Source organism: Cuculus canorus, chromosome 1 (assembly GCF_017976375.1).
Source record: "Cuculus canorus isolate bCucCan1 chromosome 1, bCucCan1.pri, whole genome shotgun sequence".
Classification (NCBI taxonomy): Eukaryota; Metazoa; Chordata; class Aves; order Cuculiformes; family Cuculidae; genus Cuculus; species Cuculus canorus.
Window position 1 is genome coordinate 150,083,055 of NC_071401.1, and position 24,112 is coordinate 150,107,166.

The 24,112-nt window shown below is 41.8% G+C and overlaps 1 protein-coding gene across 2 annotated transcripts in view; it reads left to right on the top strand.

The window, feature by feature from the left end:
- Positions 1 to 24,112, top strand: part of TMEM178B (transmembrane protein 178B) — a 253,229-nt gene that overhangs the window by 67,592 nt on the left and 161,525 nt on the right. The window lies entirely within an intron of this gene.

The window sequence follows — 24,112 nt, forward strand, 5'->3', positions numbered from 1 at the left end:
ATGTGTCTTTTTTAAGCCCTGGGGAAGAAATATGTAGTGATATAGTCTGTTTCCTGCATTGATAAGGTCAGGCCTGGTTTGAGACTCATTGGTGCTTGTAAGCCCATCTGGTCAAATCTGGGTAATACATTAAGAAAGTTCTAGAGGGTCTTGCTAATATCTTTTTTTTTTTTTTTTTTTAATGGAAATGTGTATGTGTGTGTATAAATACATATTTTAATTTCGACATGATGAGGAAAAGGAATATTGAACTCGTGCCCCTCAGAAGACTGTAAGGGGCTGGTCTTGCAAAATATTGTGCTGTGCTTATTTGTCCCTGAAATACAAAGATCGGGCAGATCTATTCCCTTCAGGTTTTCTGCTACCACCTGTCATCTCTGCTGGTGTCAGTTTTATGTTAACATTGCTCATCTGTGAGAAAAAAGAAACATCCCACCACCCAAGACACCTTCTGTTAGCATTCATAGGGCAGTAGGAAGGGTCTTTAGTCAATGCTTTTTTTTTTTGTGTAGGTGTGCTTTTGCCACTGCTGTGAGCAACAATGCTTTTTCTGCAAGCATTCAAGGGAAATCTCACTATTCAATGTAGGAATTGCTGTCTTAAAGATTCATAGGATTATAGAATGGTTTGGGAAGTTCACCTTTATCTCAGCAATGGCTCAACTAAAGGTTTATTCTGAAACTGTGTTTATATTCCCCCCTACCAATTTACTAACATCCCTGGCCATGTAAGGCACTTGGTGTGTGTCCCCCTTGTTGGAATCAGCAGGTTCCTGAGCCTGGTGTGTTGGCAGCTGATGGGAGATTTCATCAGGGCATTCAGCAGTCTCCAAAGTGGCAGTCTAGACACACTGTGCTCACACATTTACATACCTGATTTGGTCTGAGGCATTTTCAGAGTGAGGCTGCTTGTTCCTTCCCTGGGGAGGGTACGCTGAGCATGTAGGTGTACATGCATATCCTTGCCCAGATTTTCTTGCTAGTTCATGAGTCAGATAAGTGTAGGTAGATGCAGACAGGACTGAGGTTTGAATCTCCCTGTCTAAAAACAGGGAAAGAAAGAAGTTCTTTGCTGAAGCGCTCTCTTCTCCAGAGGAGTTGGATGTGATAGTGAGTGCTTGATGTATGGGATCAGCCACTGGGGAATCTGAAGGTCACTGCATTTAAGGATTAACTGAACCTATATGACTATTTCCTGTGTACGAAGAGTGACCTTGCTGTTTTTCCCTAAAATGTCTGGTTTAAAAGATAAGAGCAATACCAGTCTTTTCAAATGGTGTTTCAGTTGAGAAAGATGTTCTCCCTTTGCAACGGAATAGACATAAAGTAGGGTAAGATTCTAAGTCCTTTCAGAAAGTCCCTATAACTTTTGGTCCCTGCCTTAGTATCCAGCCTGGTTCTGAAACTCTGGACTAGCTTCGTCCAGGGCATGGTTACTTCAGCTCTTCACTGCTCATCTTCGGGTAGAATAGTGTTTCCAAGTCAATGGGGCCATTATTTTCATCTGAACAATTTCCTGTTTGGAATTACCTTTTTGCTGAGTGTTGCAATAAACAGCAAACTGAACAGGGTGCAGGTATGTTGTTCTTCCTGCTCTTGCCATGGGTAATTTCTCAGATTTGTATCATGAGATGGGAAAAAAGTATTTCCTGATGGAAAAAAACATGAGGTAAAATAGAATTCTGGAGAATTTCAGAGGAACTGGAAAGGTGAAACCAGAGTGTCTGGTCACCCTATTAAAGAAAAACACCTCATCCAGGCTGAAGCCACTTCTGCCCTTTGCCATATTTTTATTTCGGTAGTCATTATTTTCCTCCCCTGGTGCATGGGCAGTGAACCATTATGCCTGGGAAGGAAATGTCTTGCTTTGCCTGTTTACTGGGTGTGGGATCAGAAAAGAGAGGACATCAGCCACGCCCAGCAGACTGCTTTTTTTCAGACTGGTGGGCAGGACTGATGCTTCAGCAGTTTCTCTTGAATTGTAGGAATAGGTAAAGGACAATTAATTTGAAGCTGAGGACCCCATGGCACCAGTCAGCACAGAAAGCAGATATTCCTCTAGCTGTGCTGTCAGCTGTGCTAGAAGAACCCAGGGGAGCAGCTGGACCTGGAGGAATGGTTGGAGCTGACTTAATCATTTTTGATTTTATCTTTTTCCATTCTGTTTGACATTTTCAAGATGGAACCTTTGCTCCAAATTGATTGCCTATGGCAGCATGAGTTGGGGAAATAGGACTTCACTTCCCTGCAATCACTTCCTGTCAGTTCTCTCTGGTTAAACAGGGATGGAGAGAAGGATGATTGTAGTATTGCCAGCTCTTGCCTTCAGGAAATAAATGTTCATCTAATTAGACAAGATGAGTGTCTATATGATCTGGAAGGGGAAGGGAAGGAAAGCTGTGTCCAGCAACTCTGAGCATGAGTAACTGTCTCTTTATGGAAGATGCCAGTGTAATTATATGATTGAGTTAGAATTAGGCATTTACCTGTCTCATTTTGGCCCCTCATGCACAGAAACTTGGTCCATAGTTCTGGCTCCTGAAAAAATGATGTTTTTAGAAATGGAGATATATATTATTAAAACAAAAATAAAAAAAATCTGAACAGTTTTATGTTTATTCACATATTCAGTCATGTCTTTTATGCTGTTCTCATAGGTTCACTTTCAGTGTGCTACAGATTTGTGTTTGCAGAACGCGAGGAAAGTGATCATGGCAAGGGTTTGAGCTGTAGAATATGGTACAGGCTTTGGGAGGGGTGAGAGGCATTTTCAAGTACTGGAATAAGCACTTCAACTGGATGCTTGTACTTTAAGAAAGTTGACCATAAAAAGGAGGCTGTGTTGATGTTATTTTTTCTCTTGTCCCAAGAACTTTAGGGAACCAGTATTGGGTATATTATGGCTAAGAAGGTGAAAGGTTTTGTTTGCTTTGAAAATGGTAGTACCACCAAAGCAATGCAGGGATGTACTGTTTTCAGTTGGCATCTTCAGGAACCAACCATGCTGTTCTCTAAAGACACTGTGAGGGGTAAGGTACTCAAAGCCCAGGGAGTCTTTAGTCTACTGGCTTCCTCCTTGGAGCAAAACAGAAACCTGTTGGTTTGATGCTGTTTTATACCATCAGAAGGACTGCAGGAAGGTCATTCCGTTTTAATTTTTTTTTTTTTTCAAATAGACTGTAGACAACTCAGGCTCTAAATTGATTTTCTGCTGCAGTCTTAAAAAACCCAAGTGTTTTATGAAAATGGGTAACCACAGCATAGAAGATATGCAGAGAGGAATTTCTAAGTATGCTTAAGCCAGCTATCTGCATTTCATTGTTTGGCTGGGAGAGTTAGGCTTAGAAAATTATTTTGAGGAAGCCAAATAGTGCAGAAAAGGGAGAAATACACAGATAAGGGAAGAGGGATTGCCTTCATACTTTCTTAGAGCCATTCTAGCATGATGATGTTTTGTTTTTGCCTCTAGCTTCTTTTGTTTAGACCTTATGCTTCCTCGCTCATTTTTTACCTTTGAACATACTTGTATTTGCCATGGGACTACTTTGTGCATCCATTCCTTGAACAATTTCAACAAGAACAACTGCGTAGGTACTACAGGACTGTGGGTTAGCCTGCTGTGGGCTCAGACCTGCCTGGAGCCTCACGGGGCTGATGCTTGTGGATCACTCTGCAGTCTTCCTCGCTGTGGTATTTGCAAGGGAAGGATAAAAGGAAGCTTTCTCCAGGGCCACCTTCTCTCCAAGGCAGGTGAAGAAAGTATAGTGGTGTTAAAGCTCTGCAAACACACAAGTTGCTGGTGTGTGTTTTTCAAGAGTGAGGTTTTTTTTTCTGTCTCAGTCAAACCACTGCCTTTTCCCTTTCTTCTGCCTTGGAGGCTGAAATGGGACAAATGCTGCATAGTGCTCAGAGCCTTTGTATGGCAGAGCTCCTAGTAGCTTGCACTATATCTCATGAAAGTCTCCAGATAAGAAGGAAGATGAAAAATTCTTCCTTCTCTCAAAAAGCTTTTATTTTGCTGACTCACAGAGCCTATCATGAATGTGAGGTAGCTCGCTAGGTCTTTAAGTCTGTTATTTTTAATTCCTCCCTATGTATCAGAAACCTGAATTTGTACTCTGGATTAAATATGGACACAAAAGAGAGAATTTCTGTTTGTCTGCTCTGCTGCAGCTATGACATTGCTACCTAGGCCTGCCTTCCACAGCAGCTGTGTTTTGTGTCTGGGAACATGGAGAGTGCTGCATCTGGGCAGAAAGCGGCTGGAATTGCTATGGAAACTGATCTTTTCCTGCACAGCTTAGAAATTGTGTCACCAGACTTCTTCAGAGAGAACCAGTTCACACACAGGTAGCTAATGCTTCTTGAGAAATGTTTAGAATTTCCTGGGTATTTTTGAAAATGTTCCTTTTCTGGCACTGTAGGATCTCCTTTGCCTGTCTCCTACCCCTCCATTTCTACTGTGGGACCACAGAATATGTATTTAGAACATTGACATGGGGGAGCTGCATTGTTAGGAGAAGAGAAACCATAATGCCTTGTGTTAATTGGAATGATAACGTTTGTCTGCGCTGCTGAAAGCTGCAGTAATCCTGTGTTTGTGGTGGTCTGAAAGCCATTTGTATGAAAAATGAATTGCGAAGTCAAAAGTAATAGCCTGGCACATTCTGAGAGCAGCAAGTATTGGAGGAAATGAAGGATTTCTACAGGATGTAGAGAGTGATAATATTTTAATTCGTAAAGCATCTATGCTGAAAGCTGGATGGATTTTATTAGCCTTAATGGTCTGAAGATTAAGCCCCCCTCATTTAGGCCTATGAGGTACTCAAATACTTCCTTATAGCCAGTAAAAATACTGGGATGTGTGGAAAAATCTCCTTTTGTGGAGGTCGGTTATTGTACTGATGGCAGTGGCAACAATTAGCGCTCTGGATAGACTAATATCTATACTTCTAATTTCTACAGTCTTCCTAAGCCTTCTCATTCCGTGGAACAACATGCGATTTGCACGGAAGCTCAGTTGATAGCTTGACAATGCATTAGTAACACCAGTAAGCCCATGGGCTTGACCATGTCTGCTTTTATAAGCAACAATAAATATTTCATTGTTGTATCTGTATTAAGTGCTGACCTGAGAGAATTTTTGCTTCTGGTGGGTTGGTTTTTTTTGTCCCCCCTGGGTACTACTGAAAGTAGTGTTTGAAATAAATAGGCAGCATCCCACTTTTCTTGCTCCTTTCTTTCACACTCTCTCCCATAATCCCTCATGTCTCCTTCCATTCCTGTCTTCCCCTACAAAGAAAAGCTAATTAAAAATGAAACAGAAACCTTGACCCCCCAGATGGAGGTGTACCCTGAAATATGACACCGTCCTGCTGGTCAGTGCCATTTGGCTGACAATATGATGTCATTCCTCAATGCAATGGTTATTAAAGCAGACGGGGCAGCCATCCTGGAGGTTAGTCAGGCAGCAGGTGCTCACATGCCTGGAGGTCTAGTGTTGTTGGATCTCCATCATATTAATCATTCCCATAGCTAATGACCAGGTGGTAGTGACAGACATTCTCATTTCCCTCTTTCTCTCTGCTGTAGGGTTTTCTTCATATCCTGCTACTTCAAGCTAAGAGATAAAAATGTTTTTTTAGCAGCAAATTCAAAGACCTATTTTAAAATCTGTAAGGGGGTTTATTGCCTTCTGCTGGGCTTCATCTTAGGATCTGCTAATGCGGCTGTGACCTTAATACCTACTCTAGAGAATAGATTTCTCAACTGCATACTACTTCTTATTTCCCATACTAGCTTTGCTTCCCAGAGATAGAAGAGAAGGGAAGGAGTGAGGGAGAGGAGGTCAGTAGACCTCCCAGTTCTGGGTTGACTGGTCTGTCCGAGTAGGCCAAGATTTGGGAAGGGAGGAAATGAAGACAGGGAACAGGGTGAAACTTAATGCTGCTGAATTGGGAGAGGTGAGACAAGATTGAGAGTCGGATAAGGGCTGGAGTGGTAGACTGGAAACATTTGGAAGGGGAAGTGCAAAAATGGCCAGACTCCGTGTGTGTTGAAGGGGAGTGGGGAATGAACCAAGAAGGATCTCCTCCAAAGCTGTGTTCAAAGTGCACAAGTCACAAGTTTGATTGTACATCTACTGCTAACACACCTGTGAAACACTGCAGAGGGGAGGTCTCATCCTGCTCCCTCAGCCAGCCGGTTCTTCTACCAGCTCACATAACAGAGGGCTCAGAGGTGACTCAGAAGAGTCTTATTCTGCTGACAAACCGCTCAGCACTGTTCTGAACCAGTAAGAAACCTCACACGAGAATTCCTGCTTTTGCAGTTTGTTGTTTGTTTTCAAGTATTGAACTTAAAATCAGATAAGCATTTTTAAGGTTGCTAGCACAAGCATATAATATTAGGAGATAACACAGTTTGGGCTGTATACTTGGCCTTAATTTATCTCCTCTGAGCACACACATTATGAAGTCTTTAATTACTCTAATCACATACTGTGTTTTCCACAAGACCCCTGCCTTGTTCCATACGTTTGAGGTATATTGTTTCCATTCGACAATATCTTCACTATTTGGTTTATTTCCATTGCTTAATGTGTGGTTGCTCACCTTTTTAATGCAGAGTACACAACTCCTGATGCAATGACAGAGTTAACTGCTTGATAAGCTTGGTCACATTTCTAATTATTGTACTGAAACATGATGTGTAAAGATAAATATATTAATCTATAATAATCTTTTGAGATGGGCTCTGATTTCCATTTTAGGCCTGGCAATTAAAGTTAACTGATTTGGGGTTTTTTGGGTGTCCAATTGAAGATGATGGAGACTTGGGTTTTATAGTACTTAGCACCAGATAGTCTTTTGAATGTTAAAAGCACAACTCCCATTGACTTTCAGAGCAACTATAAGTGCTCTGCACCCTGTAAATCAGACTTCAAATGATCACTAAACTCACACTGGGTCAGAGTAAATGAGGAAAACATGTCTAGGGAGCACCTTTAAAGAGATTTTTTAGATTAATTGACTTATCATCACCAAGGACTTTTGGGGTAAGTGTAGAGGAAAGCACTTGTGTGAGAAGGAGGGGGAGCTATACGTCAACTGACTGATCTCAGCTCCTGCTGCACTTGGCTAGAGCGTTGCAAGTGCTCTCACCTTTCACACCAACCCTTTCAAAGGGTCGCATTCTTGCTTTCTGTAACTTTGGCATGCTTGACTCAGCAGGCTTCATAGTGCTTTGATATTTTTGTTTGCTTTTGGTTTTTTGTTCTATTTGTAAATGCAGGCACTTCGATTCACCTTGGCTTAGGCAGTGTTTTACATCAACTCCCTCTGTTATGTTGGAAAAAAGAAGACAATTTTTCAATCTTTATCATTGAAAGGAGTCCTAGGGTATTTATGGAGCTGCTTTGAGTGCTGGAAGATGGAGAGAAAACCCCCTCCAGCCTTCCTGGTTATTTCTTGCAAAGGAGCGTGAGAGGCATTTTGCCTGTTGCAGTGTGATGTTGACAGGTAAAACATACCATCGCTAATCATCTCCAGTCATTCAGCCAGTCAAAATATAGCTTTATTAATATGCATACAGAGCTCTCTGTTTCCCTTCTCTCCCTCTTGAGAGACACAGAGGGGGAGAGATGGGCGTTTTTCTATGTCTCTTGGCTAATCAAGAATGATGCCTTGTGCATTCTTACTGCGATAACCCAGGAAAGAACAAACAGGATGATCTAATGGGTCTCTTCCATCTCTGACTTTTATAATTTTTGATTTATATACCAATTTAATGCCTGGTTTATGATGATTTATCTCCCAGCTTATTTATACCCCAGTTTGATGCCCCACCCCACACTGTTAGCAAGATGAAAGCCAGCCAGTTAAATATTTCAAGGTGATTATATGCCACATGCCACACACAGGGTTAGTAATGAGAAGTAAGTGCTTCCTTGCTTCTGTGCAAGAACGAAGACTTAAGTGGAACATTTTGGAAATGAGATTATTGTGATTTGTTCACAAAGCCATGCACTATCCATAAGGGGACGTCACAGCAGCCAGCGTGAGATAGATGCCAACAAAGTTTGAATCAAGCAACCTGGCTCTGACCCTGACAGAAGCTGCATGCTGAAACATGTAGGTGATTTTTATATGTTGATCGCTACTAGGCAGTGGCTGCGATTTTAATTACTGTTTTGTGATGATGATCTCTGTATGTTGAATTGCATAATAAATCTGATCCTCATGTACAACCAGGACATCCTCCTACTTGCTACTTTGAAAAGGTCTAAAATGTGTGAATATTATTATGTGAAAACTGTACCATACCTATACATCCTCAGTTTCTTGTATTGTTAACTGGACCATAATGATTTTGGCTATGTTGTCAACGCTGAGTGTAGTTCTCGTCCACAAAGACTGGATGAAATGGAAAGATTTTTCCTAGGGCCCATCCCAAGACTCTTTAATTGGCTGGGTGAATCACAGTTTAGCTGTTCAATTATTCCCTGCCCACCTCCAGGAAATGATTGCACAGTTGGTGAGGGAATAGGAAATCAGGAATATAAATCAACTGCAGGTATTTCCTGTGGGACTTCAGAGTTCAGTCTCACAAATCTCATTTGGCTGCTCTGGGTGTAGGTTATATTTAATGGAGCTTGAGCCTGTGTGTCCCTCTGCATCACTGGAATTATGACAGCTAATTTGGGTCTATCTGTCACTGGTGTGTGCAGTTGATCAATATCTCTTTCGTAAATACAAACACACATCTCTGCCTCCATCGGCTTTGTCTTTTCTGGATTGCCCTTTGCATCCCTGTTTCTTTTGGGCTATTTTTCCCCAAAACTTGATTCTCACCTAGATATTCTGGGAGAAGGCAATCAATGGAAGAATATCACTTACTGACCTAAGAGGGGCTGCTTGGCCATACACAACTAAGGCTGTAAATAATTCATTAGGGTCCCTGTCTTTTCTTTCCACCCATAAGACTGGGTTTATTAAAATTTTATGGGAGGCGACATGGAGGTGGCTGAATTGCTGGGTTTGTCTGATTCAGTCTTTAGCAATGCATTAGCTTGGTACTAGCTGCTCTTCACTCAACATTGTAGGCACATAGTAAATCAGTCTTCCTTGTAGAATACATTCTGCGGCATGTTATAATCACATATTTGAGCATGATGTAATGTCATTCCCTATAGCTCACTCTCATGCCTGATTGTGTTGCTGTGGGAAGAAAAGTGTTAAACTGCCAAGGCAAGGCTGAATCTTTCTTTCCACTGTCAGGAGGAAGTTGGGAGTGGCATGAATCCACATACACAAAGGTCCTAATCAAAAGGGAGCCAGAAACTGGGGACTAAGAGTTTGGTTCTGCTTATAATTACACCCAAATAATAATTCTACTGAAGCAAGAATAGATCTTCAGAGGTCAAAATAATGTGCAATCAGTATCTGGGTGGAAAATACTCCATAGATTTCAGAAACATAAAAGTGGTCCGTGAGATTTTAGACGTTTTTGATATTTCAGTGAAAATGAACGAATTCCACAATTACATTTTTCTGTTAATCCTGCCACTGACAGTGTGTAGTGTACCGTCTGTCCTAGCATCTTGGAGCACTGGGGCAATGGTTTTCACTCGGTATCTTTCTGACTTAAACAGGGTGCTGAAGGAGGAATACAACCCAATAACACCCATTTCACAGGCAGAAAAAGTGTTACAAAGAAGTTAATTGACCTGCTAAATGTCACACAGAGAGTGAGGGGGAGAGCCAGAAGCAGAACTCGGGTCTTTGGACTCCCACTGCTGTAAGTGTTAGACAGTGCTGCCTCCTGTAGTGACAGAGATTATATCTCCTAGAAAAGACCATTGCAAAACCCTGTATCAAGGATAAATTTTTTTTCTAAAGGTATTAAAATAAATACAATAGTTTTGAAGTGAAAGCTTACTGGCCAGAACTAGAATCCATTACATACATTAGCAATGATTTTCTCTTAGAAATAACAGCAAAAGAACCTTCAAAGGCTGGCAGTGAACTAAGGTATACAAAATTGGGATTCCTTAGTGCCTGCTGAAAACCAGCTCCTCAGTGAGCAACTGCAATCAATAATAACTTCAAAAATTATCACCATTAGAATACATGTAGGTGCTCTGGATTTGCTGCCACATATGAATTGGACTCTAAACCAGTGCTCTCACTGATTGTCATGACAACTGATATGCACAGCAAGAATAACATATAGGTACTCAGAGTTTTACCAGCAATTAATCTTGACTGTCATTTTATATGAAAAGTAATCAGATGAGTAAATTTCGAGAAATAATAATTATCAGTCCTTTTATAGAGCCATAAAAGAGTCTGGAAGAAGAAATGCATACTGAGTGAAGAACCATAGGCAAATAATTTCAAAATAGTCTTCCTGATAGGGCCTAGGGAGAACCCATCCTCTATGGCAAATCCTCCTTGGCCAGCTCTGCACCTCATCCCAAAATGGCACTGGTGAGGAACTGATTGATTGACAGGTATAGCCTTGCACCAGGATTGCTAGCTGAGGACCATCTACTGCCAGGGTGTATTAGAGCTAGTTTTTCTTTATTTTATCATATAAATGTAGGTTGCACTGTTCTTCAGGTTATTTCAGGACTATCTTCATCCCTCGTGGAAGTCAGCATATTAGGATCTATGTGTTGGGTCTTTCTGATGTATATTATTGTTGCTTAGGTCTTTGCATGAAAGCAGGAGTTTTATTCAGTAGATAAAGTTTGACTCAGACACTTAATCCTTCACTGGAGCTTGTACTGACTTCAGTTTATGAAGTGGAAAAAGTCTGTGATGACATCACTTTCAGGAAGGAACAGATTTTTCGTGTGGAAGGAGATGAGAATTTTTTTAAGAAGCAGAAAATTAATGTAAAAGCTTTTTGCAAAAAGGAACAGGGCAGAGAAATGCAAAAACTACTTGATGTGGCAATAGGATTAGCTTTTCAGAGTAGTCCTTCTGAAGTTTTCCAGGAGGGACTGGTCATCCTCTGAAGACCTGAATTGACAGCTCTACTAGGTGAAGATTTTTGATGGACTAAGCGTAGCACATGCAGAAGCACTTTAAAAATCTATATGTGATGCACAGATGAATTAGATCACTTCATGTATTGCTCTGGGTGCTGGTTTGTAGGATTCTCTGACCGACATTTCTGGCCTTGGCTTTCCACAGGAAGGCATCCCCTATGCAAGTAAGAGAGCAGCGTTCCAGAGGTGAACAAATTCCCATTTTATGGCAGTCAGATGACACCAAGTGCTATTTAAGGATAGCCTTTTTTTAATCACTGTCGGGGCAGACTCAATATTTTACTAGCCAGAAGAGAGGACTTTTATCATCAGCTTATTGAATTCATGACAAGTGTTTTGCTGTCCTTTTCTCACAGAGAAGATCTGATCTGCTGCTGTACAAAAGCAAGGCTTGGAGAAAGCACAGTAGATCCTCTTCTAGGGGCTGTAGTAAGATGTGGGAGGCCCCTAAATCTGGTGGTGTAATTCCCAGAAGAAACATGTTAGCTGAAAGTGTTCCACCTGAGTTGAGGATCAGGGAGAGCTAATCCCAGGCAGCGATAGCCTATAAGAATTGCAGACTTGGCTATGAAATTGACAGAGGGATCTTCAGTGAAAGAGGATACAGGAAGGATGCCGATGTGGCCCCAAGTTATCTGCAGAGGGCTCTGACCCGCAGAGCAGTCTCATCTTGGTGGGTTTTGGAGGAACTGTTTTGGGGCAGAAAGCTGCTACTTGAACAACTGCCTTCATTTTGGTGTTGATAGAAAGGGAAAGACATCTCCTGGGTGGCTGTTCAGTGACATGTTTGGCAGCTGGATTAACATTGCTGCTTTTCGAGTGTTATTGCTGTATTGTAGGGATGAGCAGTGAAAACACTCCCAGGTGTAGGAGCAGGACTCTTAGAGCCTTGGAGAGTGGTGAGTGAAGAGAGGATCTCTTCAGATGACTGAGACAGTGATTTGGTTTGTTGTTTTTTTTTTTTTTCCTCCTGAGGAAGAAATTGGATGAGCTTTTAGTGGTGCCTTTAAAAATATGAATAAGGAAGCCAAGGTGATGTGTGTAAATACCTGGGGAGAAGCTAAATAGAGAACAGAGAATAACTGAAACACTGCTGGGGGAAATAAAAATGTGATGCCTAGATGTTCTTCTGCCTATAGAGAGAACCTGTCTCCTCTGTTTATTAAGTACCAATGTGGATGCATTAGATCCGTGTGAAAATCTAACAAATTCCTGACATTGCTGGCACTGCTGAGACAATAACCAGAAGCTGTTGCCTCTGTCACTTTCCTTTTGCAGCAAAGTCTGATAGTGAATGAGACTGGCATGAATTTACCATTGCTTGCTTATTACTTTTTTAAATTTACTTTTCAGTCTGTGTGTGTCAAGCTCTTGGCACAACCCTGATAAGGAATAGAAATGAGCAAACGAAGTGAGTCTTTCCACAGATCGATGGAGATCAATCTCTTCATTTCAACTGAATGACAAAACAAAAACTGCAATTAAAAGTATGTTTGATGCTGATGGCCAGCAGGCAGCTCCCAAAACCAAAGTACCAAGGGACTCATAGGAGAGCTGTTGCCTGCCCTTTATTAATACTGACCCCATCAGAGTGATGATGTTAGCATAGGCAAGAGGGTCACGCAACAGGTAGATGTGCTTTGAGGCTTGTGCATGGAGGATCCTGACCGTACTATTTGACTAGGGCTAGGTTTGCTATTTTGTTATTTATCAGCGGTCCAGGACACTGGCTGCAGTGCCATACAGCTTTGGGCACACGTCCTAGACCACAGCATCAAGGGCAGAGCTGCAGGTGACATGAGAATGGGCCTATACTTTCCTGTTAGTCAAAATCTGTAATGTCAATTGGTACCAGGTCACATGCAGCTGTCCAGTAATACAACGCATCTGGTGCACTGACTTACCTAAAAGTCTAGGAGTGGGATGATTAGTTCATTTAGGTATCATTAGATTGTTCAACCAACCATGTGGGACATAGCCACGCCAGCGCACTGAAGTCCAACAAAACTTAAAGATGTAGCTCAAAGGCAGCGTGACTATGTGTGAGATTCGCTGGACTTGGTTTCTTGAGCAAGTGCTACATACTGAGAGGCTTCCTCACTGTTGCATTTGAGTGCCAAAACACTGGTCTTGATGAAGTAGTTTGAAAAGGTATGTCAGGACACAGTATTGTCAAGAAAATAGTTGTCCTGGTTGGATGACTGGCTACTTAGAGCACCAAGTTAGAAAAAACACAGTTGTGGGTGCTAGTCCATGGAGCTGCTGTGAATACCCATATTCTACCCACCTGCAGAATATGACTGCTAGAAAATATCAATATCTGGCGCTTCTCTTCCTTTTACGGAGTGGAAAGCTGTTTTTTTCAGTTGTCCTGAATTCAATGTGTTGTTTTGTTTCTCTTGCTACAACGCTGGCATCATCAATAAAAGTAAATGAGATGCAGTTGGATGTGACTGTTCTGGTGGGCCTCTGGTGTGAATGAACAGACAGTAGGAACAGAACATTGGCTCCTGGAATAAGATGAGTTTTCTCTTTATTTGAGGGAATGTGCGTGGGGGGAAGGTTGCAATGATGTATTGCTTGTGAAAGCAAGAGACTTGACAGCACCGGCTAAACCCAGGCATACTGCAGGCAAGTACTGGGCACTTTTCCCAGTTATAGGCATGACAGTGTGCTTGATCACGGTGTACAAACTGTTGTTCTTGCAAGAGTTGATCCCTTGTTGGTGTGGACAAGACTTTCTTGTCTTCAGACAGCTTTGCTGCTGTCTTGAGCTTTCGGTTGCAGTATCACCCTGCTTTCCCTTGAAACATAGCACTGCCACTGCTGCCGCTGCACAGCTCTGCTCCCGGGGCTACCAGTTGCATCAGAACTCATGTTGCTTCCCTGTCGTGCTCTCCTGGAGAAGTTTAGATCCTGTAGACAAGCAACCACTTGTAGCATATGAGTTCAAGTCATTGCCTTAGTCTCTAGGTCCTTGGCTTTATCCAGCTGTTAGTTTTGGGACAGAAGTATCTGTGTGATGCGTTTATTTGCTTCTCATCATACAGCTGCCTAGGAAGCACTTTGGCCCCCAGTGCAAGTGTGTTGTACCTGGGCCTGACAGGCACAGCCCTGAGAACTTCTTACACCAGTAGATTTCGTCAGAGAACCAGAGCCCTCTGGAGCGACCGGTCAGCTCTTATTCAGTTGTGAAGTGGGAGAAACAGTGTTGAGTCAGTGATCTTGGCTTTCCATAAGCCGAAGTTGTGCAGACTGCCTGAGGAGTGGGCTGAAGCTGCTGCTGTGGCACAGCCAGAGTGGTACAGGGGGGCCATGGGCCTGCTTCCAGTCCCTGGGAAGGACAAGGTTGAGGCTCAAGAGCTGACAGCATCCCTGCACCCTCACTTCCCTGGTGGTGCCCCTATGTGTGTCCTTCTGGAGGTTTTGCTAAACTGAACATCTGTGTCTGGAACATGTACTGCTGCTGAGTGTAGGAGAACAAATGGGCTGCAAAAAAGGAGGTCTAAAAGCTTATGGAGCAACATCACATGGAAACAACAGGAGGTGGAGATTTTTCAGTAGAGCATCAAGATCCCAGCACTTCAGGCAAACAATAACAAACCCCGAGTTATTTGAGCTGCCCTCCTGTGAAGACTTAGCTGTCATGGTTGTTCTGCTCTGAGGCTGCTCAGAAACGATTACCTCTCCTTCCTCTTTAGGGAAATGACAAGGGGTGGGCTGGGGGAAAGGTGCCAGCAAGCACAGAAGGGAAGAGAGAATAGAGAAAATTTGATGTTGAATGTATTCATCACCATCTATTCTAGGGTCAGTTGTAATATTTTCCGTATTAAATGAGGTGTTATTTTTAGATTTCCAAATCCATACATGGAAATTATTTTCAAGTGTTTCAGCTTTCATCTTGTATATAAAAAAAATCTCTCATCTTGATAGCACATTTATTGCATTGTTTTTGTATGAGTTCTTTTATCTTTTATCCTTCCTGCTCCAAAAAAAAAAAAATAAAAATTGTTCCCCTGCTTTGGCTACTATTCCTGGAGATGCAGCAAGAGAAAGCAATTTAATTTTCACTTGTTGCTCTACTGTTCTGTTAGAGTTATGAGGGAAGTGCTGGTGGGTTACGAAGAGGCTTAGCTGGCAGCCCACCCACTTCCTTGTGATTTTTCTTCAAAGACGAGGCTGACAAAGAAGAGTTGTTCTGTTGCAGATTTGCTGAGTTCAAAGCAAGTGCCCTACAGATATGACTCTCTGATTAATTCTTAGAACCAGCACATAAAGCTTATGATATGCCACTGCTGCTAATGTTAATGGGAGTCAGGCAGCTTACTCACAGTGCACTCCTTTAAAGAATAATAATTTACCCAGAAAAGTCCCAAGGCAGGAGCAGTGATAGTCATTTATTAATTCTATTGTAAATTCTTTTGTCTGTGATGCTGGCATTGCTTTCTATCCATTTCTTAGTCATGACATTTTGGTGAGCCCTGGGTCAGCCTTGAAACTGAAAGGCAGGATGGTACTTTTTGCATGTCCTTGTACCCTTCAGTGCCAAGAATCGTAGAATCATAGAATCATAGAATCATAGAATCATAGAATCAATCATAGAATCACCAGGTTGGAAAGGACCCACTGGATCATTGGGTTCAACTGTTCCTATCACTCCCTTAAACCATGTCCCTAAGCACTTCATTGACCCGTTCCTTGAACACCTCCAGGGAAGGTGACTCGACCACCTCCCTGGACAGCCTGTTCCAGTGCCCGATGACTCTTTCTGTGAAGAATTTTTTTCTGATATCCAGCCTGAACCTCCCCTGGCAGAGCTTCAGGCCATTCCCCCTTGTCCTGTCCCCTGTCACTTGGGAGAAGAGGCCAGCTCCCTCCTCTCCACAATCTCCTTTCAGGTAGTTGTAGGGAGTAATAAGGTCACCCCCCAGCCTCCTCTTCTCCAGGCTAAACAACTCCAGAGTAGGTGCATATACTAGAGTTCCAGGCTGTACTTACAAAGCGGAGACAAAAACCTCATAAGCATATTTCACACCCTCTGCACATGCAAAGGTAGTGGCTCAAGAGAAAAATTGTGACCTTTAGGCAGCTATTGAATAGCACACAGAGAAAGCTGCCCCATTAGCTTTGGTAGAAAGCAATCTTGTGTCAGGAGCATGGTTTTGACATCAATGAGTTATTTACTTATATAAATATGTGCTTTTTCAGAGGGAAACTAATTGAGGTGTGTGTAATTTTGAGATATCTGACATGAACTGTGCTTGAAAGGGCCTGATGAACAGCAGAAAAGGGCTCTGCATTTCTCAGCAGCCTGTGTAAGGTTGTCAGCATCTGACTACAGGTATGTGCAGCAACACCTCCTAGTTTAGGTGGTTTCTCAAGGAAGGTATCCCTTTGGCAGGTGTTCTGTTTTGAGCTAAACTGTGAGAGCAGACTTGGCTGTATTTGTTACTTCTATGTTAGTTAGACCTGAGATTTCCAGTGAAGATGCTGATATTCTCACTGGAGGAGAGGACTTTGGCTAGGAATGAACTCATGGAAAAAAGTCTGTGTGCGAAATTGCACCATAATTCTCGATAATTTTTTGCTACACTTGAGAATTTTCCTTTACACATGCAGTAGATGTTCGTGTTCTAAAAGCAGGAGAACTATAAGTCCGGGATAAATTACCATACTGTGCTGATTTCTGAAAGGACTTGGACTACTTGGGATCCCAAGTGACCCTGAAAATCACAGTGTATCTTAAAAATCCCATATTTTGTTACCAGAGTAGATGAAACAGCACAAAACCCAATGGATAAAAATTGTCTTAGTGATCTTGGTGTCAATTGGCTTTGGGAGTGGCAAAAGGCATCTGAAGTAAAGGACCTCCTGAATACTAAGTTTCTGTCTTGAATTGTGTAGTCAAGATTGCATATACATCGGTAGCTGGCATTGCAAAACTTGTGATTCCTTCAGAAATGCACAAGATTGAGTCTGTCGGAGGGGGTCATCCATTAGGCAGAATTCCGTTTCCCACACACTTTCCAATAAAGGTTTTGAATGATGTTTCCACCTTTCTTGCTTTTTTCCTTTCTTCTAAAATGTGTCAATTTTATAGGGATGCTCCACTTCCAGGGAGGCGACACACACAACTTCCCTGGGCAACCTGTTCCAGTGTCTCATCACCCTCATCATGAAGAATTTCTTCCTAATGTCCAATTTAAATCTTCTCCCTTCCAGTTTAAAGCCATGTATAAGATGATTTCCCAGAAGATATCCCTCTTTGCCTGATGAATATTTTGGTAGCAATGAAGCTCATGCCAGGTACCTATTGAAAATAGAATTTTTAGTTATTTCAACAATGTTCTCTCAGATACTTGGTTCATTTCCCTGCCTCTGCCAGTGGTGACAGTCAAAGGATAGAGAAAAGCTTGAGTTTCCTTTGGTCTGAGAGAGGTGAGTAGTAGAAGCTGACTTCTCTGCAGGATGAATGGGCAACGATTTTTAGATAATCGGTACAAAACCCATTTGAAATACCAGCTGGAGCTGGGCAGGCAACGTTCAAGTAAAAGTGCATCATCCCTTCTTCATTTGCTTGCTGGCATATCTCAGATGGATATGGGAGACAGCCTGGAGTATGGTGGTGGTCTTTAGTGCGGTTGGCAGGGGCCCAACATTTAATGGCAACGGTTGCTGCTGGAGCATCTGTTTGATATCCATTCTTAGCAAGTGTAGAAGGACTAACAGACCTTAGAATTTCCTAGTGGGCTGTGCAATATGCTTTTGTCCCCTTTCCTTATTTTCAATCCTGAAACAGCCTGAAACAGCACAAACCCATTTTGAATTTTGGAGTGGGTTAGTAATGGAGTACTCTGGTTTAACTCCAAATAAAACATGATTATACTTTAGGCATGGTCTCATTTATTCAGGCAACATAGGCTTTTCTGTCTTGAAGGGTTCACATGGATGTTTTACGTGCCTTAGCAAGATGTTTGACAGTGGCATTATTAAGTCACACTGTTAGTGTATAAAAATGTAGTTATTGAATTTCATTTCTATGAGAGTGCATTAGAGACATCTGGGATAATCCGGAATTTTTAGAAGAAGATGACTGCTTATTTTCAGAACTCCCTGTAGGCCAACCATAGAAAAAACAACTTGTCTTTCTGGAGAAGATTGAGGACTGTAATTACACAAAATAGCATATACTTGCAATGAGTTGAATTTTCATATTTATGTTTAAAAAGAAACCATGCTCATCTGTTGTTCTTTCTCCAAACTGTAGCATGAACTAGTACTCTGAGTTTTTTTCCATTATTGGCTTCTAATCCATAGTAATTAAAGAAACAAATTCTTCTGTAACTCTCTAATAGGATTTAGAAGTTACCATGCAAAAGTCACAGCAGCCAGACTCTAAAATCCTTCCTTTAAAAAGTCATTGTGAGTTATTCCTATAATAGTCAATATAGTTATTGACTCATACTGCTTCCCATCAGCCCTGTTCCTGGACTTTCATTGGCTTAATCTCTCTGACGTTCGGGTATTTATTCATTGAATATGGGTATTTTTTTACTGAACATGTTTTCCTAAGGGAGACAGAGTCAGCAATTTGCTGCTAGAAAGTACATAATAGGGCAGTTCTTGTGAACCTCTTATGTGGACAAAACATGACTGCACACCTTGTCTTTTCTCTGTTTCCCTTAGTCCTCTCTCCATGCCCATTTCCTCTGCAGAAGGGCAGACTATAGCACCTTGCTAATAAGACTTGCAGCACTCAGGCTGGGGCATTTTCCAGAAGATGCTGTCGGTGTCTTTGCTCAGCAAAAGCCCCTGATGTCTATAGGAGACAACAGGAGCTACGTAGTGGTGGCTGTGACTGGGCAGGCAGAGGCTTGCCTGCACTCAAGTTGAGAGGTGCCTTGGGCTTCTACTTTCTTACCAGCTAAGCTCAAGAGCACACCTATGACAGGATTCTTCTCCAACAGTTTGATTACAAGATAAGTTTTTGAGCAAGATCCGATGTTGCACATAATACAATGTCAGCATCCTGCACCCATCCCTGTGGTTACAGCTTCAGAATGCTGTGGGCAGCAGTTGCTCTGCACGTGCTCCTGCCTGGGCATGCTCAGGTCCTTCACACGCTGCTTTGGCAGCTCTCAGACTCTGACTGCATGGGTCTATATTTGGAGCTGCGGAAAGTCGAGTACTGCAGTGTCACAACATCCTACGGAGCGGGCGGTAGAGCAAGCCGTGATTTGAATTTGAATTATTCCTTGTGTAGGAAAATTCGTCTGAGTTCATGAACCTCAGTTTTAGAGGTGCATTAACTGGAGAGAGAGAGCTTTTGACACGTGCTCTCTGCCAAGTCTAACAACGAGGAGGCTATCTGCATGATGGAATTACTTTTTGTAATCTTCTGGTGTCATTTCCTTAACCTTGTGCTAGTTTTATCACAGGGGTATCTTTTGTTACATTCTACTTACAAAAGAGAAGAAAGTAACTAGTTATTATTCTAGTTGAATCACTTACAGAATAAAATTCAGACACAGCTGTCACACAGTTCTACTATCTGAGGAATATCAGCATTATGAACTGAATGCTATTAGCATATTTATTATTAATGGTGCACAGAACTTATTTATTAATAGTAATGCACAGATAATTCACTCTTTTTATGTTCGCACTTCTGTTTTGATGTAGTTAATATTGAAAAAAGCTTGTATTTTTCAGTTTACGTTAAAAATATTGATGTAAAGATCGAGTCAGTTTGCTGTTGCTGTGTGTCGTGTGTCACCTCACACTCCCTTAGGGACAAATTTAAGGCTTCACTTTCTTAATATCCTCTAAGTACGTGGCAAGGTGGATGTTCTCAGCTAGTATTGATTATTGCTGTTGATTCTTGCAAATTTCAAAATTACAGGAAACATTTGATGTAAAATTTAAATTGACTTGTAAATGCTGAAATCAACAAATAATTTTTCACCTTCCTATTTTCAGTACCAAATATACACTCCCTAGAGCAAAACAAATAGCATGCTCTGTGCTTTATGAATTTGCATCACAAGAGCAAATTATTTTTGTAATTGCTGTGGATTTTATTTGTTTCTAGGATTAAGACATAATGGTACAAACCACACAAATACCCCTAGTTCCAGCTGTGGCTACTCACAAATAGACAAGACTGTTTCAAGCAGTAAAAGAACTAAACTGGAGGGTGAATGTGCTGGTGCACTATGTCTTTGGGAAGTTTTCAGCAGCAGCAAGGCAATGGATCTCTGGTTAGAAAAAATCCCCACATATCTCCCTTTCCAGGGAAAGAAGCAGCTACCTTCCTTCTCTGGGACTGCATCCTGCTCTGTCCTAAATGAGCTGATATGTTTGACTGGCTTCGGGATTGCTCAGGATGCAGCACAATTCCTTTAATTGTTCGTCAAGTACATCTTGGTGGCCTTGTTCAGTAAATGCTGCACTGGGCTCTTGTCATGGATTCCTCACCAGCATGGATGTGACTCTTAAAACCTGTGTTTCCCAACTTATGGCTCTCTTTCAAGGGGAATCAGAACAAGACACATCATGCATCACCCAAAGGGTGTAACCTTGTGGCGGTTGTTGCCCACTCTACAGTCTTAACTGGCTTTTTAACATCTGGAGAGGGGAGGGATGCTCTCTGCTTGGTTAGAAGGAGCTTTGGACGTCTGACAGAGACTGTTTCAGAGATTTCACTCATTGGGGATGATGAAAAGAAAGAACAGGTCCAGGGAATCAGGAGGATCTTGAGAGCTGTTCTCAGTGCTCTGCTGAGCTCACATGTGAGTTCTGATTTTCTGGGACCAGCATGTATTTCTGATCTTTTAAAACATGTTGTTAAGTCTCACTTTCTAATCACTTGCTGCATTTGTCATTTTAGACTGGATTCAGCTTTGGAGAAAGCAGGAAAAACAGAGTGAGTTGGCCCATTTTATATAATGTCACATCTGCCACAGGGAGCTGGAATCATGCTGTGGATGGAAGGAAAGAGATAGGGCAGTACACGTACACATTTGTGCCTGCTAGCTAGAGCCCTGCAGGCAGACAGCTGGAAGTTTTCTTGGCTGGTCCATTATCCTGGAGGAGAAAAGGGATTGATATTTACTACACTTTGCTCTGGGTAGCTTCTTAGTTAATTGCTGTTAATTTATTTGGATTTTTGTTAACCCTTTGGTAAATGAAGACCGAACTTGTTTTACATTAAAAATCCTTGCAAAATACATAAGCATAAGAAACAGAAACTCTTAGCTAGGGAGTGCCCAAGGGATTAATCTGTAGTCAGAGATTTCTTCAGGATGCTTGATTTGAACAGGCTGCTTGCACAAAATATCAAAGGTGTTTTATTTGGAATTAGTTAAGTGGCTAGAGATAAATTTAGAAGTATAGCTCCTTATCCACAGACATCAGTTCAAGTTCAGAAGTGTGTGGGGGTTGGGTGTTCTTAAAAACAGTCTGACTGAGGCATTTCTGGTCTATTCAGGCAGAAAAAGAACTCTCAGTGGTTTTGGACACAGACTGATGTTGCTTCTCTCCCAGTGAAAGGAGCCTTTGAATAAACTTCTTCAGTTTCCAGTATTTTGAAATTGTTCAGTTTTCCCTATGCCATGAATATTCTACAGGAGAGCCTTCCTTTCTTTCTTTCTTTTTTTTTTTTTTTTGTTTTCCAGTACTCCCTTTTCATCCTCCAAGTATTTGAATATGATTTCTCACAGGACAGTGAGAGCACAACTATACTGACCTCTAAGTGTATTCACTTGGGTTTTTCTCCTCACAGTGCATGTCCAATTTCATCTCCAGAGGAGGGGGTTGTCTTTCCCACTGAACTTACCTAAACTAGTCCATGCAGAGTAAGGCTGCCTTTCCTCCTGTGTTCCTGCTGTATCAGGTCCTCTCAAGTCCTAAATATCCTCTAGTTGGAGGGATGATAGTCATACCAAGAGGATTCTTTGTGTTTTGTCCCTGGTGCTCTGTTCATCTCACAACTGTGTTACTGGTATTTTGTTGTTTCAAGAGAAAACTCAAAAGATTCCAACTTTTCCTTCCATGTGATGTGATTGCCCAAGTTGAAGTGTAGCTAATAAATGGCCCCCTTGAGGACTACGATCTTCAGTTTTCATTCCTGATAGAATATGTCTCTTTCCAGTTATCTTTGCTTACTCTCTCCCTTATAGCTGTAGAACACACATATACACGCATACATATGGGACTGAGGGCAAAGTCATCATGCTGCCTAGATGTCCCGTGTGTGCAAGAGGTTACTACACATGAACATTTGGTTGTTATGCAGTTACTGATGCTAACTATGATACTGTTGTCTGCACTGAAAACCTATGGAAATCAATGCACCTCGATAGTCTGAGAGCTTGATGGTATCTGTAACTTTCATCATACGTATGTCAACATCTTGCACATTTTCTCTATGCCTTCTCAAGGTTTGCTGCTCTTAAACGAGTGTCTTAACATTGATATACAAATGCCGTCAGTGAGAATACAGCATCCTTGAGTTATCCTGTACTCAGACAGAAAGAACAAGGGCCTCAGTGTGGAGAGACAGGTGCTCTTCCTTCTCTTTCCATGAGCTCTGCAACTAATTCACAAAACTACTTATGCAGTTGGCACCTTGTAGCAGTCTCAGAAGAGAGGCCAAGAGCTGAATCAATCAAGAGACTGAGTTGGTCTCTGTCTGGCAGGTAAGGTCCCTCCTGGACACAGCTGAAATGAGCTCTTGTTCTTTTTAGCTGTGCTTGCAAGCTGCCACTCCGTGAGCTGTTTCTGCTGTGTGAATAAACTGGGGACTTCAGTACAGCAAATTTTTACCCACACTAACCCTCACAAACAGCAGTTACTCGACAACGTTCTGCAGCATTGCCCTGTACGTACTGCAGGTATTTATTCTGCTAGGAGAGTTTATCTTTATTCTGATGTCTCATGGAAGGAAAAGACTTCTCATACAGGGAAGGAGAAGGACTGGGCTTGGGATAACTTTGCTTGATATGAACCCCAGAAACTGAAGAGGATTCTCAAGCCTTCTCCTGAAATGCAGAGAGCAGGCTTGAGCTGAATTTGGATTTATTTTTGAGCTTTCGCCTCTCCCTCTGCCACCCTCAGCAGACTGCAGGAGGGAACAGTAACTTTCATTTTATAGCATTTTTGAGCAAGCTGGGAAATAGAACTGGTAATAAAACTGTGCTGCTTGAGTGGCATATATAGGCACCCCTCATACATGGGTAAATGAAAGATGACTTGCGGAAATCAGTTTTTGGTTTTTTTCCCCACATACCGTGTTTTTTAATGCTCATAAAATATGGTTTGACTGGTGAAAACAGGCTTTGGCATGTGTATGCCATGTGTATTGGAATTTGACCCATGAGTACTTGTGTGCAGGATCTTGGAACGGCTGCAGTTTTTGAGGTTTTTAGATTATGAGGAGTCAGCAGCATTGAAGGAACTACTTAAGAGGTAGAAGTGTCATGGCATGAAGGCATCATCCATCGTTTCGCTTGTCTGCAACTAGAAAACATCTCATCTGTCTGAAAGTCTTTGGCAGGCGTTCCAGTTAGTGCTGTAAAAAAAATGTGCAAAGAATTACATTAAAGAAAAAAAAGTGCCTTGTTCAAGCCTATGCATTCTAAACTGTTTCTGGGCCTTTATAATAACATGAGAGACCCTTATGGCTTTTCACTACTCTCTGAAAACTGAAAGAGCTCACCAAACATGGGAAGGAGGAGGAGAGCATCACAGCATGGTCTTGTACTGCTCGGTAATCCCTACTTCACTCCTTGCAAGCTTGCCGAGGCCCAGTTTATCTTACTGGATGCAGAAAGTTGCCTTGCATTTTCATTGTTGTACAGATTAGGATATGTGCTACTGACATTATCTTTGTAAAGAAGGTGCCTCTATTTTTGGCACACGTATTCTTTGATGAAGGATAGAGGTTTCTGGTGTGCAATCACTTCCCTTTTAGTTTCTTTATTGCCAGTAGATTTTCTTTTCTTTTTTTTTTTTTTTGTCAGACAGGCTTTTTTTTAAACACAGAGTTGAATTCTTT